This window comes from Saccopteryx leptura, chromosome 2 (genome assembly GCF_036850995.1).
Source record: "Saccopteryx leptura isolate mSacLep1 chromosome 2, mSacLep1_pri_phased_curated, whole genome shotgun sequence".
Taxonomy (NCBI): Eukaryota; Metazoa; Chordata; class Mammalia; order Chiroptera; family Emballonuridae; genus Saccopteryx; species Saccopteryx leptura.
The window spans coordinates 315140076-315156189 of NC_089504.1; the positions used below are offsets into that span (position 1 = coordinate 315140076).

A 16114-nucleotide genomic window follows, 5' to 3' on the forward strand; every position below is an offset into this window, starting at 1 on the left:
GCACCAAGACAAGTATCCTGGGAGCTGACGGGGGGCTGCTACGCCCTGGGCCAGAGATAGGAGAGAATGGGGACCCCCAGCTAGCAGTCCTCATTTCAGGGTCTCCTTCAGTGTCTCTCAGTAGTAGCTCAGACTCCACTTGCTCTGATGGCTTCATTCTTACCCTCAGACCCCGGCTCTGTGGGGTCCCTCTCCATTCCTAAAACCATCTCTACAGTCTGCGCTGTGGAGCAGTGACTCTCCAGAAGTGGCATCTTTCTAATTGATACTTATTTTCATGTTAAAAATCTCAATGTATTCGGTCTTCTGTAAGCAGGAAAAACATAAGTGATGGAAATTCCTCCGATATTAGCAGCCCATGCCTCTTTTAATCATTCCATCTGTGCCCTGCCCCTGCCCCTTGCTCCCTTCCCCTTGCCCCAAGCCCCCTGCCCATGGATGCTGCAGATCCGCCCAAGCTTCCTCTGCCTCCGACCCCTCCTTTGCAGCATTCCTGCTCTTGGCTATGCTTTCTGGATCCTTTCGGATAGCCTGCTCGCCAGGCTGATGCTGCACCAGGTCTGTTTCATTGTAGCGAATGGAATAGCTCCCGAGGCCTTGCAGAACTAGGTAAGAGACAGCTGACTGTCTTACCTCGCTCTGCTTCTCTGTGCTGGCTGCTGATTTCAGTGTCTCCCTGGATGCAAAACATAAAGGGGCCTGGAGTAATGTTTGCAGCGCTGGAGGAGGACGTGAGCAGCCTCTCAGGGAGCGGGATATTCCATTAGGGTGATTTGCTCCGCTCTGCTCCCTCAGTCTGGGTGCCTGGGGTCCCAGAGGGCAGCCACTCGCCACCTCTTTGCTCCTATGTTTTGAGAGTTGCAGCAGCCGATTGATTCGGTTTTGGCAGAAATGCCAGGCCAGAGTGAGGATGCCGCTCCAACGGCCAGGGAACCAGCGTGGACGAGAAGGGCCCCACCGTGACCTTTCTGTCCACATCTCCTGCCGTGCTCAGGCCCTGCTCTGGTGCCTGGACCACCATGACAGCCCCTCCCTGTGCTCTCCCCCAGTACTCTGCCACCAGCCCAAACAGCGCCGCAGGGGCCCAACCAAGTCTGGCCCCGGGTAGTCAGGGCAGCCTGTTTCCTGTGGAGTTAGCTGCTGACCCCTCAGCTGTGGGCTGGTCCCGGGCTACACCTTACCCTGTATTCTCCATCCTAACAAGCGCACGAACATGGTTCTCCTTCCTCCACTAGCCTGCCCTAATGTCCTCAGCCGTCTGTGATCCCTTGTCCCCTTGACCCCCGCACTGTGTGGCACTCACCCTATCCTGTGATCCTTGCATTTTCCCGTGTTTCTGTCTCATTTGTGCCCCTCAGCATCTGTCTCCCATGGGGCCAGCACCTGCATGTGCAGAGTGGAGGTGGGGCTCGCGGACGGTCGGATAGTGAGAAGCCCCTGGGAGAAGACCTGTAGGTGGGGACCCGGGGCCCCCATGGAGGGTCTTCCACCATTAGAACTTGGATAAAGTGGCTTTGATTTTATTAAGGGAGTGATGAGTGGATTTCTTCTCCAGAAGTAATTGTGTTTGTTCTCATTGGGTCCCATGGGACTATATTTTGTGGGAGGAAAAAAGCAACAACAACAAGAATCTAAAACACAGAAAAGAACAGAGGTACTGTAGGCAAACTCTATAGTTCTGTTTCCACAGGACAGAATTTGAGGTCTCCCTCTCTGTCTCTGTTAATATACACAGTTCTAGTTTATCTATTGAAGCTATTATATCATGTAACCACATTTTATTGTCCTCTCTGTTACTCAGTAGATCTTTAGGCTCTGACTGGTGTTTGTGAGCAGTGCTTGAATATCCTTGTACATTTCTGCTCACGCAAATACGCAGGAATTTGTGTAGGGGGTATAATTTTGGGACCGCAGAGTATATATACATTTACATAGGGTACATACACATACTTAATTCTGTCAAGTGTTTGTAATAACTTATGCTCCCAACAACAGTGTCTGAGAGCTCCTTTTCCCTCACCTTTACCTCGGTGTTGTTGGACTGTTAGGTTATTTGACTCTGTTAGGTTTTGCTATTTTGATGGGGAGGTGGAATGTGGGGCCGAGATTCCAGAAAGTGAACAAATGAGAAATTCCACCTTGGCTTGGACCAGTGATTCATCAGGTTAGGGCTAGTATACTCATGCCACTCATAGGCCCGTGTGTCGTCCTAAGTCACTACTTTCCTGGGCGTGGGCTGTCACACGACACTCAGTGTCGGGCAGTTGTAGTGATGCTTCTGTTGACATGTCTGAGGGTCTTGGAGATGGGTGGGGGCGACGTGGTAGAGTGTGGTAGAGAAGCTCACTGGTGTGACCAGTGCTCGAAGGGGCTGGGAACGGGGGGAGTCTCAGTCCTTGAGGCAGGAGCAGGGTGATCAGACATAGCCAGTTGGAGCTATAGGGAAATGCCCTGAGCTGGGAGTGGGGGAGACGCTAGAGCCATGGCTGAGAAAGCATGTCAGGCAGGAGAAGACAGCATGCTGGGAAGTGGTCTCTTAGGGCCTCCAACTCTTTGACTAACCCATGCTGGGTGTGTGCTCGCTGTACGGCATGAAGGACGTGCCTGGCATCTGATACATGTAATAACTCAGGTCTTCTGTGGCAGTAGACTGGGTCCACAGACATAACTATGGAGCACTTACAATGTTCCATGCTAAGTGCTTCCCCTATATTAATTCATTGTATCTTCACAGCAACCCTAAGGGGGGCAGATGTATGCATCACATCCCTTTAACGTGAAGGCAGCGAACACAGAGGGCTACGTGAGCGTGGCCAGGATCCCATACTCAGAGTCTCCAAGCCGGGACCTGACTCCAGGCGAGCTGGTTCCAGGGCCCATGCTCCTGACCCTGGCACAGCGTCCAGACACAGCAGGGAGGGGAGAGAGTAACTCACCATTTATACACTCATGTCTGGTTTTGAATTTCCTTTCCAGTAGGGGGTCTGGGTAAGTTAACACACTTTAATTAACTTAAACAAGAAAACAGTCCATCGTGTGAGTAGTGGTATGGAGGAAAACATCATCGCATCGGGCTCTCTGCTTCCTTCCTGAGGTCTCTAGGTTTCATTCTGTTCTTAGCTAAGGCGCCTAATAGGTTGAAGAGCAAACTAATGAACCAATTATTTGGGTCTGGTTTCTCGTATACAACCCTGCCCCCCACCTCCCCACCCCCACCCCATCCATTCTCTCTTTTACTCTCTTTCCTTTTTCTCTCCTCCTCTCCTCCTCCCCATCTCTGTATCGACTAGTAAGAAGTCAGATCAGCATGATATAACTCCTTTTTTCAAATGAAAACTAGAAAATGCGGTTATCTGGATTTTTTATTTTTTCCCTCTGCTTGGAACCAAACATTCAGTCAGCTCTTTGGGAACATCTGAGCAGCTGCCTGTGTTCTCTCATTCTTACCTGGTCCAGCCTGCAGGAAACAAGTGCCCTCAGCCTTACGGGACACACACTTGGGGCTGGAAGAAGACCCTCAACTGGAAAAGCTATCCCTAGGGTTTGTCCAAGATGCAACCTCAAGCCCCGGGTCCAAGGGGCAGTGGCGGACAAAGGTAGAGCCGTCTTTGCCTTGGCATCTATCTGCAGTTCATGAATGGGCATCGTGCTTTCCTGAGAAGAGGCAGGAGTGCAGGATGTCCGACTCTGTTTATCTTCTTGCCACTCCCTACCCCCCCAGGACAATCGCTCTTGCTGCACTCTTTAATCGGAAGAACACTGATGTCTCCCTCTGGCCCAGGAGCTGGGGATTCTTTTTTGTGTGTGTATATGTGTGACAGAGACAGAGAGAGTCAGAGAAAGGGACAGAGACAGACAGGCAGCAGGAAGGGAGAGAGATGAGAAGCATCAATTCTTCCTTGTGGCACCTTAGTTGTTCATTGATTACTTTCTCATATGTGCCTTGGCTGGGGGGCTATAGCAGACTGAGTGACCCCTTGCTCGAGCCAGTGACCTTGGGCTCAAGCTGGTGAGCCTTGCTGAAACCAGATGAGCCTGCACTCAAGTTGGTGACCTTGGGGTCTCCAACCTGGGTCTTCTGCATCCCAGTCTGACACTTTATCCACTGTACCACCACCTGGTCAGGCGAGCTGGGTATTCTTATTTAAAGCGACGTTAAAAAAAACACTAGCCTGACCAGGTGGTAGTACAGTGGACAGAGCATAGGACTGGGACGCAGAAGACTCAGGTTTGAAACTGCGAGGTTGCTGGCTTGAGCAAGGGGTCACTTGCTCTGCTGGAGCCCCCCCCCACCCCCCTCAGGGCATATATGAGAAAGCCATCAGAGAACAACTAAGGAGCCCCAATGAAGGACTGATGCTTCTCATCTCTCTCCCTTCCTGTCTGTCTGTCCCTCTCTCTGTCTCTCTCTCTGTCTCAGTCACACACACACACACACACACACACACACACACACACACACACACACACGCAGACTGGCCTTCTCCCTCCTTCCTGCCTGTCTCCATCAGCTGTCTCCCCATCTCACGATCTGTCTCCACTTCCTTGGGTCCCTGGAGAGAAAGCGTGAGCTCATTGTTTTTCAGTGAAAAGCCAGATTTGGTCTCCTTCTCGCCTCGTTTGTCTGTCAGGGCCTGGAGATGGATGAGCCTGCCACCCGCTGAAACTGTGCCTGGAGGAGCCCGGCCTCCTGTGTTGGGTGTCTGTGCCCTGGGGTGGGAGGGGCCGCCGCGAGGGCAGGGCCATTGGGACGGCGAACTTTCCAGAAGGTCATTAGGGACGTGACGGGAATCGGGGAACAGATTATTTACTGCCCCCCAAGTGGCAATTTGAAGCCGTAGCTCACCAACTCGTTCTTCCCCCAGCAGTCTGTTTCAGCCTGGAAAGTGCACGAGCAGAGTCGGGGAGAAGGCAGCCAAAACCGTGCCGGGAAGAGGGGCGGCCCGGGGGAGCGTGGGAGCACCTCATTCTTTATTTCCTTTTGTGAGGAAGTCATGAGGTCTTGACATTTGGAAATGTCTTGTTTAAAACAGGCGGAGAGACTCAGAAGGGGGAAAGACATTCGGAACCCAGGAACGAGGAAGTGAGGATAGGAGGTTTGCAGCGCCCACGCAAGGCGTGGTGACATTTAGCACAGGTGATTGGTGGATGCTGAGTCAAAGACAAGAGCCCCCATAAAGCGGTGGAAAGAACATGCTGTGTGAACAGAGTGAGGGGTCAGCGGGATGGAGACCGTGCTCTGTGGGGCCAATGGGGCCCATGCACGTCGGTTGTAATGAGAGGTACATGGGGCTCACCCAGTGGTGAGGATGCACTGTGGTGTCTTAATTGGCGTGTTGGACACCGAATGATGTCAAAGGACAGGAAGAGGCGTGGGAAGTGGTTTCCCCAGTGGGACCATCCTGTTTGAGAGGGGAGACAGATGGTCAGAGGGAGCTGTGACCTCTAAAGTGCTGTGAGCGTGGAAGGCAGGTGGGCAGTATTCAGATTTTCGATAAAGGAGACTCTTGGGATTCCGCGGATGCAGGTGAGCAGCCGGTGATAGGGAGACCTAGAGAGCAGTCCCTGGGGCTTATTAAAGAATGGTGGGTGAGTGCGCAGCAGGGACACTGTAGTGCGGAGAGGCGGAGCGAGCTCCCCTTGTGAGGCTGACCCCATTCTTTTTACGGAGATGGTTCTGGGTAGGTTGATGGGGTGAATGGTGTAGGCAGGGTCTCTTGTCATTTTCAGATGGATGAGACAGGGAAGTGGGACTGGGAGGTGGGTCAGGGAGGTGAAGTCACGGCAGGCTGAATGGTCCCACCTGAAGGGTGCTCTCCCAATGGTTTGCTTTCTGGTCCCAAGGAAGTGTGTGTGTGTGTGTGGGAGGGGAAGAGTTCCTCTTCAGTGCTGCCCCATGTGGGGGGTTCATCAGGACAGGGAAGAGGATGGGGACGTCGCAGCGACAGACTGCGTGCGACTGACTGTGAGTTTGCAGAATGGCAGGATCCCTATCCAAACATTTCTTCAGGGGCTGGAATGGACAGGAGATCCCGCAGGGGGTACCAAACCAAAATAAAAAAAAGCAACAACCACAAAACAAGAAAAGACAGCTGACCCAGCACGTGGTGGCTTAACAGCCTCCCTGGAGGAAAACACGTGGGCATTGTCCCCTCTGTGTGACCAGCCCTGTGACGTGGCTGCCCATGGTGCACAGGGAGCCAGGCTGCTTCGACAGAGCTGTGGCTCCCAGAGCAGGGGAGCTTGTGGTCCCGTGGGGTCCCCACTGGCCTGACGGAGGAGGGAACGACTGTGGTCAGTGCTGCACTGGGAGGGCACATAGACTGGACATTGTGGGGAGGAGCACTGTTGTGCTGAGATTTTATGACTGTGACTACAGACCCTGGAAGCATTCAGATTCCTGGAAGGAGAGGAGAGACCTGGGGATGGTGGTGTGGGAAGGGTGTGAGGCCATCTTTAAATATTTATGGGCTGTTTTACGGGCATGGGGCATGTGTCCCAGAGACTAACCAATAAATCACGTGAGCACTTGTTGGATGTTTACCGTGGAGCAGGGTTTACATAGGTTTTCTCGTTTATTCCTCATCAGTCTTACCGGAGAGGGTGAGTAACTTGCCCAAGGGGCCCTGTTGGGAAGTGGCTTGTTCTCAGGTGGAGACAGAGATGTGGCAGGCACTCGGCTGGTCAGGTGCAGGGGCAGTCGACACTCTGACGCTCTCCTCCAGTGCCGGCAGGAGCTGTCCCCTGTCCCACTCATTAGGGGAACTATGGAAGCATGTGCCCTGTCTTCATCTGATAAGAGCAGCAAAGTCTCGGTGCCAGACATCCCTGCAAATGGGAAAGTTTCGCTTTACTTGTTCCCCATAGAAAACCTTGGAGGGCCTCTGTCTTTCTGAAAAGTTTGATTTCCCCTTCCAATTTCTCTTCACAAGTGGAAGCATGTTGGGTGGGTCTGCATCCGCCTGTGATATGTTGTATCTGGGCATCTCGGGCAGGACGGACACCTCTCTAAACCTCAGTGCCCTCATCTGTGGAATGGGGATGTTAACAGGACCTTCCTTTGAGGTTTAAATGAGATAATACTGCATAATAAAGTTTCTTGCGTGATACCTAATGCTTAGAAAGCATTCATGGAGCATGAGCTATTGTTAAATTGAGTAATAATACTCAAAGTACTCTTTTGGCCATCAGGTATATATATAAAGATGGAAAACACAAACTCTCCCGTCTCAAAGCTTTTACTACAGAGACATGATTAATATACAAGTCACTGTGACAATAGTAGCCAGTAGAAAGGTGTTTGGGGATGGAGTGAGGGGTCAGAAACGTGTTGGTGGGGTATGTGGAGGGGGGCTGGCATTCAGGAAGAGCGTTCTTAACAATGAAAGTCTGTGAATCATGCCCCCTACCCCGAACACTGCTCATAACAAACATTTATGCAATGTAGAGCAGAAAGGAATTAAATATTTAGGATTCCATCTACGCAGTACATGCAAAACGATGCTAAAAAGGTCATGCCAATACCACGAGCACCAAAAAAACAAAGCATACACAGTGGAAAGCCTATGAAAGTATTAAAAATAAAAATGTAGGTAACGCTCTTTCTCGGTCTGAAGGAAAGGAAACATTATTTCTGGCGGGGCCTGTGGCAGTCCTCAGCCTTGCAGACCCTTTGGCCTGGGGGGTGAGGAGCTAAAGAGGAGGCATGGGGGGTGGGGGGTGACTTGAAATAAGCTTATGTGAAGAGTTATATCTTTTTTTTTTTTTTTTTTTGACAGAGACCGAGAGAGAGACAGATAGGGATAGACAGACAGGAAGGGAAAGAGATGAGAAGCATCAGTTCTTCATTGTGGTACCTTAGTTGTTCATTGATTGATTTCTCGTATGTGCCTTGATGGGGGTGGGCTACAGCAGAGTGAGTGACCCCTTGCTTAAGCCAGTGACCTTGGACTGGGCTTCAAGCCAGTGACCTTTGGCCACAAGCCAGCAACCATGGTCAAGACATAACCATAATCAAGCCATAACCATGGGGTCATATCTATGATCCCACGTTCAAGCCAGTGACCCTGCGCTCAAGCCAGATGAACCTGTGCTGAAGCCGGCGACCTCAGGATTTCGAATCTGGGTTCTCAGCAACCCAGTCCAACACTTTGCCCACTGTGCCACTACCTGGTCAGGCTGAAGAGTTATATCTTAAATAGCAAGAGCTCCCATCAACATGGTTAGTTGGTGGAGTTGTCCAAGGTGTGTCCTCCTGATTCCTGTTCCCTTCCTGCCCCACTGGGGACATAGGTTTGGGGTGAGGATGAGAACCCCAAGCCTCATTTTCCTTCCTTGAACCGCTTGGGACATCCCTGGTTTCCTTCCTTCCCATTTCATTGGAGTCACAGTTTTGCTTCTAATGTCAAACCTTTAACCCCCTCAACTCCTGTGTGTTCCTCCATCCCCCTACCCCCCATTGTAGTGGGCTAAAGAAGTCAACAATGCCGGTAAATCTGCTACACAGCTTTCATGATTCACTACGAGAGTCTCCCTATTTCCTCTGTCTGCTGAGATGTAATTTCAACATTTTTCTTTTGAGAAAATGCTCTTTAGAGAGGAGACAAAGTCCAAGACTTGAAGCTTTAACTGGTTTCATCTCTTAAAAGAATGTTGGTTTTCATTTTTTCCTATGTTCTTCTGCTTTCTACTTAATCTTTCCACTTATTAAGCACAGAGCGTAGGCCTCTGGCTAGAAAGATGACTAAGAACTGTCAGCCCAGTGGGCGAGACAGACGTCAAAGTGAGACCATGCAGGCCAGCGCTGCAGCCGGCTGAGGCCAGGGCCGGTCAGTGGGACAGACTCCAGTGTTCTGGGCTCGTGCTGTTGGCACTGTGGGAAGAGGAGCAGCAGACAAGACATGAGTGACGTCCCTTCCTCTCTTTTTTCCTTCATCAGTAGCCGTCTCGAGCTCCTTCACGTACAAGGCCCTGTGGCGGCACAGTGGTCTTTGTTCCTGGGGAATCCTCACCCAGGCAGCCGATGGTTATAGCTATGGAGTCAGAAACCTCCGCGGTCACTCCGGGAGACGCTGGCTTCCCTCCCCGCTGCTGGGTGGGGCGGGGAGGGCCTTCATCTGTCCAGATTCTCTCCTTCTTTGTCAAACAGGGTCGTTTCTCTAATGTTTACCTTGTTGTGAGGATGATGGGATAAAATGAGTGTCTGGCATCTGGAAGGCATTGAATAAGTGAAGGAGACATAACAAACACATGGACTCTCAGACGTGGCCTGGTGGTCCGCCCCTGGTCTCTAGGGTGCCTGGGTACCAGCAGAAGGAAAGAACACGGAGGATGTGGGGAAGCTGAGACAGAAAGAGAGGAGCCTCCCCAGCTCTAAGTGCCTGTGTCACCCTTCAAAGTGACCTCAGGACAAAGTTGGACCATTTCCATCTCCTCATTACCACCCACACTGTTTTCGAGCACGTAAACCATGTACGCTACTCTCCTGTAGGTGATCCTTCTCAGTTTGCCCTCCCCCCAGAGTAGACCCTCAGACAAGGACTTGGGGGTTTCCAGGAAGCAGGGGCGGGAGGGAGGAGAAACCAATGACATGTGCAGTGTGAGCCTCAGGTTGAGTCTCTGAGGTGAACCTCTGAGTAACTGTGCAGAGTGCACCCCACAGTTATCCTCCAGAGGATGGGGTGCTCGCTCTGTGGCTCCCACCCCATCAGTGAGGGCTGCCCTTATGAGTGTGACTCCCCTGTACTCCGGCAGGCCACCCCATGCCGCTGTGGCCAAACTCGAGGAGAGCCACTGCTCCGGTTCTGTCCACAGAGATCCTTCATTTATTTCAAGGCATTGTGCACACGCCACCCTGGGCGTGCTCTGCTGGTCGCTTCCAAGAAGAGACTGGCAAATCCTCAGAGCCAACCACTCTGCTTACCTTGTAGATTATTTGACCAAGCAACACACCCTGATGTTCATTTGTCGTTCATCCAAATATATACCAAGGGCTCGCTGTGTGCGGACGGTTTGCCTGGCCCTGGGCGGGGGAAATGTAAACAAGAGACTTGGTTTCCGATTTTGATGAACTCACGGTCTAGCAGTAGGAACTGCTCTTTGAATAAAAAAGGATGTGTGCCATATCTGTCCTTTCTGGGGAGTCACAATATACATCGGAACTCTTAAAGCCCTACAATAAGTAAACCGTTTAAATATTGTCTAACCCCACTTTTCCGGAATAAGTTTGACCATCACATAACCAGCCTATATCACTCTACTTTCTCCCCATTTTTGAGATATAATTGACATAACATTGTATTAGTTTTTAAGGGGTGCAATATGCTGATTTGATATATGTACATATTGCAAAATGATCAGCACAGTAAATCTAGTTAACACTCGACACCTCCCATAGTTACACTTTTCTTCCTGTAATGAGAACTTTTAAGATTTACTCTCTTAGTGGCTTCCAAATATACAGTGCAGTATTGTTTACTATAGTCACCATGCTGCATATTACATCTCCAGAAAGTATTTATCTTATAACTTGGAGTTTGTATCTTTTGATCACCTTTGTCCATTTTCTCTACCCCCACCGCCCCTACCTCTGGGAGACCACCAATCTGTTCTTTGTATCTGTGAATTTGGTTTTTTAAGATTCCATGTGTAAGTGAGATTATATGGTACTTGTCTTTTTCTGTCTGACTTAGTTCACTTAGCACAATGCCCTGAGAGTCCCAAGTGGCAAGGGTTTCATTTCTTTACATTTAAATACTGTTTTATTGTGTGAATGACTTTCTCTCCCTCCTCCCTCCTCCCACTTCTCTCTTCCCTCCTCCCTCTCTCTCTCTCACACAGTCTTTTTTTTTTGACAGAGACAGAGAGAGGGATAGATAGGGACAGATAGACAGGAAGAAGAGAGATGAGAAGCATCAATTCTTTGTTGTGGCATCTTAGTTTTTCACTGATTGCTTTTTCATATGTGCCTTGATGGGGGTTGGGGGGCTGTAGTAGAGTGAGTGACCCCTTGCTCAAGCCAGCGACCTTGGGCTTCAAGCCAGTGACCTCTGGGCTCAAGCCAGCAACCACAGGGTCATGTCTATGATCCCACGCTCAAGCCAGTGACCCCGTGCTCAAGCCAGATGAGCCTGTGCTCAAGCCAGTGACCTCAGGGTTTCGAACCTGGGTCTTCTGCGTCCCAGTCTGATGCTATATCCACTGTGCCACTGCCTGGTCAGGCTCTCACATTTTCTTGATCCATTTATTTGTCAATGGACACTTGGATTGTTTTCATGTCTTGGTAACTGTGGATAATGCTGCAATGAACATGGAGATGCAGATATCTCTTTGAGATAGTGATTTCACTTCCTTCGGCTAAATACCCAGATGTGGAATTACTGGCCCTATGGTATTTCTAGTTATACTATATGTTTTTTGAGGAAACTCTGTAACTGTTTTCCATAGTGACTGCACCAGTCACTTTACTTTTTTAAAAATTTATTTTAAAATATTTATTTTATTGATTTTAGAGAGAGGAAGGGAGAGAGAGAAAGAGAGAGAGAGAGAGAGAGTAACATTGGTCTGTTCCTGTATGTGCCCTGACTAGGGATTGAACTGGCAACCTCTGTGCTTCGGGACAATGCTCTAACCAACCGAGCTTTCCGTCCAGGGCTACTCCACTTTTAAAGTGAGGGGTTGGGGGTGTGTGTTCCATTTTTGACTTCCTCAGTTGCTTAAGTTGTGGGTTTGCCTTTGGAGTGCACCCTCAGGCTCCCTCACGAGCTACCGTGGCTCCTTCCTGCCCCCTCAGCCTCTCCTTTCTCTAGGGGCCTCTGCGGCTCGAGGTCCCTCTGGTCTGGAGGAAGGGGGTCGTGGAATCGCATTCATACCTAGGCGTCAGCGACTCATGCTACCTCTTCAGACTTATTTAAAAAGAGCTTTAAAAATGGGTGCCTGGCCTGGCCTGTGCTGGTGCAGCGGATAAACCTTCAGCCTGGAATGCCAAGGTTGCTGGTTCAAAACCCTGGGCTTCCATGGTCAAGGCACGTACAACAAGCAAGCAATGATCAATTTAACATGAAGCAACTATGAGTTGATACTTCCCATTCCACGCTCCCCTCTCTCTCCTGTCTCTGTAAAATCAATAAATAAAGTATTTTAAAAAAAATGCCTGAAAGAACAATATCTGACCCACAGGAATGACTCTCTAATGGGAGAATTTAAAGTACCGTGGCCCTGCTTAGGGAAGATAGTTCTCCATGGAGTGGGGGTGGGTCTCAGCGCTGCTGCTAAAATCACTACGTGAGGAGGTCCCCGCTATTACTCTGTAACTCCAGGGCATAGACTAGACTCCTCCGACCAGTGCGTGGGACCCCCATCTCGCTAACAGTAGACACGCGTGAGAGGAAGACCGTGTCCTGGTATCGTTGTAAGGTGTGGTCAGAGCCACACTTCAGTGTTTGTGTGCCATCCCCACCACCCCCCTCTTGGCCTCTGTGTTGTCATGTCCCAGGGTCCATCTGTGCCCTTGTTCATCTGGCCTCGGGGGAGTGAGCTGGATGGCTCTGTCTGTCCCCAGGACCCAGCCCGAGCCTCGCCCGCCTCTCTGCTCCTGGAGGCTGGGCTGCCCTCTGGCTTCTAGTCGGGTTTAGCTATTGGGGGGCACCGGTGGGAGATGAAGGTGAGGGGAGTGAGAGGTTGGGTGTTTACACCCCGAACCCTTGCCCCAGGATGGCTGTGACCCTCTGCTAAAGGCTGGATCACCTTTCCACATGGCCGTCCTCTCCCTGTTCAGGTGACAGCTCTCCTCTTTGGGCGGGTTATGCCAGCACCAGGTCCCTGCACTGTCCCTTTTTGAAGTTCCCCGCAGTTACCCATTTGGGTATTCTGTCTGTCTGGAAATCTGACACGCAGGAGGGTCACCAGCTCAGACAGCTGAGCCTGGCTGAAGGTATGAAGTGGTTCCTTACCCCCCAAGCCCCTCTCCCCTCACTGGATGAGGCTTCCTGAGGGGAAGAGCAATCTCTGGGCTGGAATGCAGGAGTCTGGAAGGCTGGTGTGCTCTCCTTCCCAGGTGGCCTGCGGGCTTCCACACCGTTCGTTGGTAGCGGGGAAACCTGTTTGTACTGGGGAGCCCACATTCTGGGCATATGAATTCAGTGCCCAGATGGTGCTTGTGTTTATGGAAGCCCGGCACACTGACAGGACCCACAGACACATGGGTAAACATTTTGCCTTTCTTCCTAGGCAATATTTGAGTCTTTTCAATTTAATTGCTGTCAAAGCAGGATGCTTGCATCCCTGAGGCAAAGCAAACAGCGAGGCCTCCAACGGGGCTCCGGCTGGGGCAGAGGCTCCGGCAGGCTCCCTGGCCAGCCACCTGAGGTGCCGGTCTGCGCTCCTCGCTCTGGTGGGGTGCCCTGGGGTGATTGAGCCTAAGGGAGAGGCAACTGCAGCCTGCCTGGCTGGAGCCTGTGGCCATTGGTCTGGTTAGTTTTAATGCTGAGAGAACCTGAGCTTCCTTGACAAATTGGGCACTTTTCTCAGGTGTTAGCAGTGAGCGTCTACCTGGCTGTGACCGGTGGGATTTTGTTTGGGTCTCCGAAGCTAAGTCCGGGAGTGTTTTTGTGCGATCTTGAAGTCATTGCGTGTAGGGTGGCTGCTAGTTTGTGTGACATGTCTGTGCAAATTAGGCGAAGGCAGCCCCTCTGGTAGGGGCGCGCCCCGAACCTCAGCAGGTGCACAGTGTGGCCAGTGGGGCAGCAGCTGGGGCTGAAACCTCCTGTCCCCAGGAGGTATCCTTGTGCAGGGCACCCCTGCTCAATGCTATGTGGCCAGGTAGTGCATGGCCAAGGCGGTTGCTGATGGCATTCTTGTTATGATCCTCTGCCCATTATATATTTTCTATTTCTTTTCTTATTCTTTGTGTAAAATCTTGCCCTGTCGGCCCCTTGGGTCACATCTACAAGGTGCAGTGAGAGGCTTCCCTGTGCATTTGCCACTTCTTCTGCCCGACTGTGATTGACAAGTCTCTCCTTCCCTTGCCCACACAGGGAGGAGGTGTTTGCTGTGGCCTCACCGAGTTCTGCAGCAGTCACCCCCTTTTACTCACTACATTCAAACTTGCATCCAATGGAAGTAGTTGGATCCCTTGCCCGCTGTGGTCTTTGGGAAGGGTGCCTTCGTATTAGTCATTTCTTCCTTCAGAGCACATGTTATCATGCTTATCCTGTGCCAGGAACTCGGGAGATAAAGATGAATGGATAAGACAAGTCCCGGCCCTTGAGAAACTCATAATCTAGTGGGGGAGTGAGGTGTGTAAACAGATAAATCACAGCCCATTGGTGTGCCTGCTGCAGCAGGACCAGAGGATGGGGAGGGGGGCCGGGTGATGCCTACTGCGGGATGCTGTGGATAGAAGCGAGGCTTTGCCTTGCAGCTGCCATTTGGGCTTCCTCTCAGGACAAGAGGACATGTGTCACATGAAGAAAGGCAGGGAGGAGAGTAGATGCAGAGTCCTGAACAGGTAGGGCGTAGCCAGGGCAACGGGGGAAGGGCCACGTGGCTGGAGCCCAGGGTGTGTGATGACTGGGCTGAAGGGGAGCTGGCGTGGGGGCTGGGACTCCGAGGGGCGTGGGGTACCCTGGGTATAAAGAAGACCGTGTGCTCCTATCTGGAATACACCCCAGGCCACAGTGGAGAGGGTGGCCGGGTGCAGGGAGACTCTGGACAGACAGTTCTGGGTTCCAACCTTGGAGCTGCTACTTCCTTGAGTGAGTTTCATAACCTTATTTCTGAAACAGGGGTGGGGATCATAATGACGCCTCCTGAATTGGGTGGTGTGAAGCATTAGGTAAGACTGTGTTTATAACAGAGTCTCTGCTTGGGGGATAAGTACAGGATGTGAATGGGGTACAAGTGGGTGGATGTAGGTTTCTCTATCCTATAGGGAGGCTGGGCAGGGCCCGACAGGGGCGTCTGTTTATCTGGGTGCCTCACATACTTCTTCTCTGTGAGCACCGTGATGTGAGTAAAGGTGGATGGAAACCGCTGTCAACAGAGTGCATGGCAAGGACCTAGTAAGTCCTCAGTGAACATGGCTGATCGTTGAGATGGGTCCTTGTATTTGTGTGACTGCGGCAGAGAGGCGTGGGGACAGAGAGGAGAGGCTGGGTCCAGGGACATTTCTGAGGTGGAACTGACTGAATTTGGTGGCCAGCTGAGTGTCATGGAGGAGGGACACTCTAAAGAGGGGGCGGCTGTGGGCTGACCTTGGGGCGTAGGATGGGAGGTCCTGCGAGTAATAAACGTTGGAGCGTGTGGGTTTCAAGGAAAGAGTGTATATAACACTTTCCCCAAACTTTGCTGCTTTGGACAGCGTCTCTCCCGTGGGAGGAGCGTCTGCCAATACCTGGCGGTTGGGCAGTTGTCCAGTTATGATTGACAATAAGGCATTGGTTTCATGAGAGCCACTGTCTAAATTATTTGCACTCAGCCTGCCGGTGGCCAGGTTCCCCGCTGACAGTGAACCGGGGGTCAAACAATTCAATCAGCTGCCACCACTTAGAAATTGAAAATCAGTGGGGTGCAAAATGGATTACCCTCCAAATCCATTCAGGTGCAAAACCAAATTTTAAAACCCCTAACCTTTAAAAGCCACTCCTTTCCTGATTCTTCCCTATGCCCTGACATGGAGTTTTAATATCTCTCAGATGAGCAAGCGTCAATAGGGATGCCTGCAGGGGCTGCCCGTGTCAAGGGAAGAACTCCTAATCGCGCCTTCCTGTTGGCATTTGCAAACACGGTGGATTTATGAATTAATACATTGGCAATTCTATTAGCCCCTCCAATGTGAAGTGTGCAGCAGACTCACCTGGAGGGCTTATTAAAATGAAGATTGCAGTCCTGACCCCTTGTTTCTGATTCAGTAGGTCTGCAGTCAGGCCTGGAAAATTACATTTCTAGCACACCCCCGGAGGCTGCTGGCGTCCCGGTCCCAGAGCCACACTGAGAACCTCTGCTGGAAGATCCAGGAATATTTAGATACTTTGACTAACAAAGCATGCCTCGATCCATAAGAACTTACCAGTAAAGGTCCTAGCGGACCAGATGTTGAGCATGTTCAGAGGCTGTA

At 51.1% G+C, this 16114-nt stretch overlaps 1 protein-coding gene across 1 annotated transcript in view; it reads left to right on the forward strand.

Moving 5' to 3' along the window:
- Nucleotides 1-16114, forward strand: part of TMEM178B (transmembrane protein 178B) — a 316572-nt gene that overhangs the window by 84821 nt on the left and 215637 nt on the right. The window lies entirely within an intron of this gene.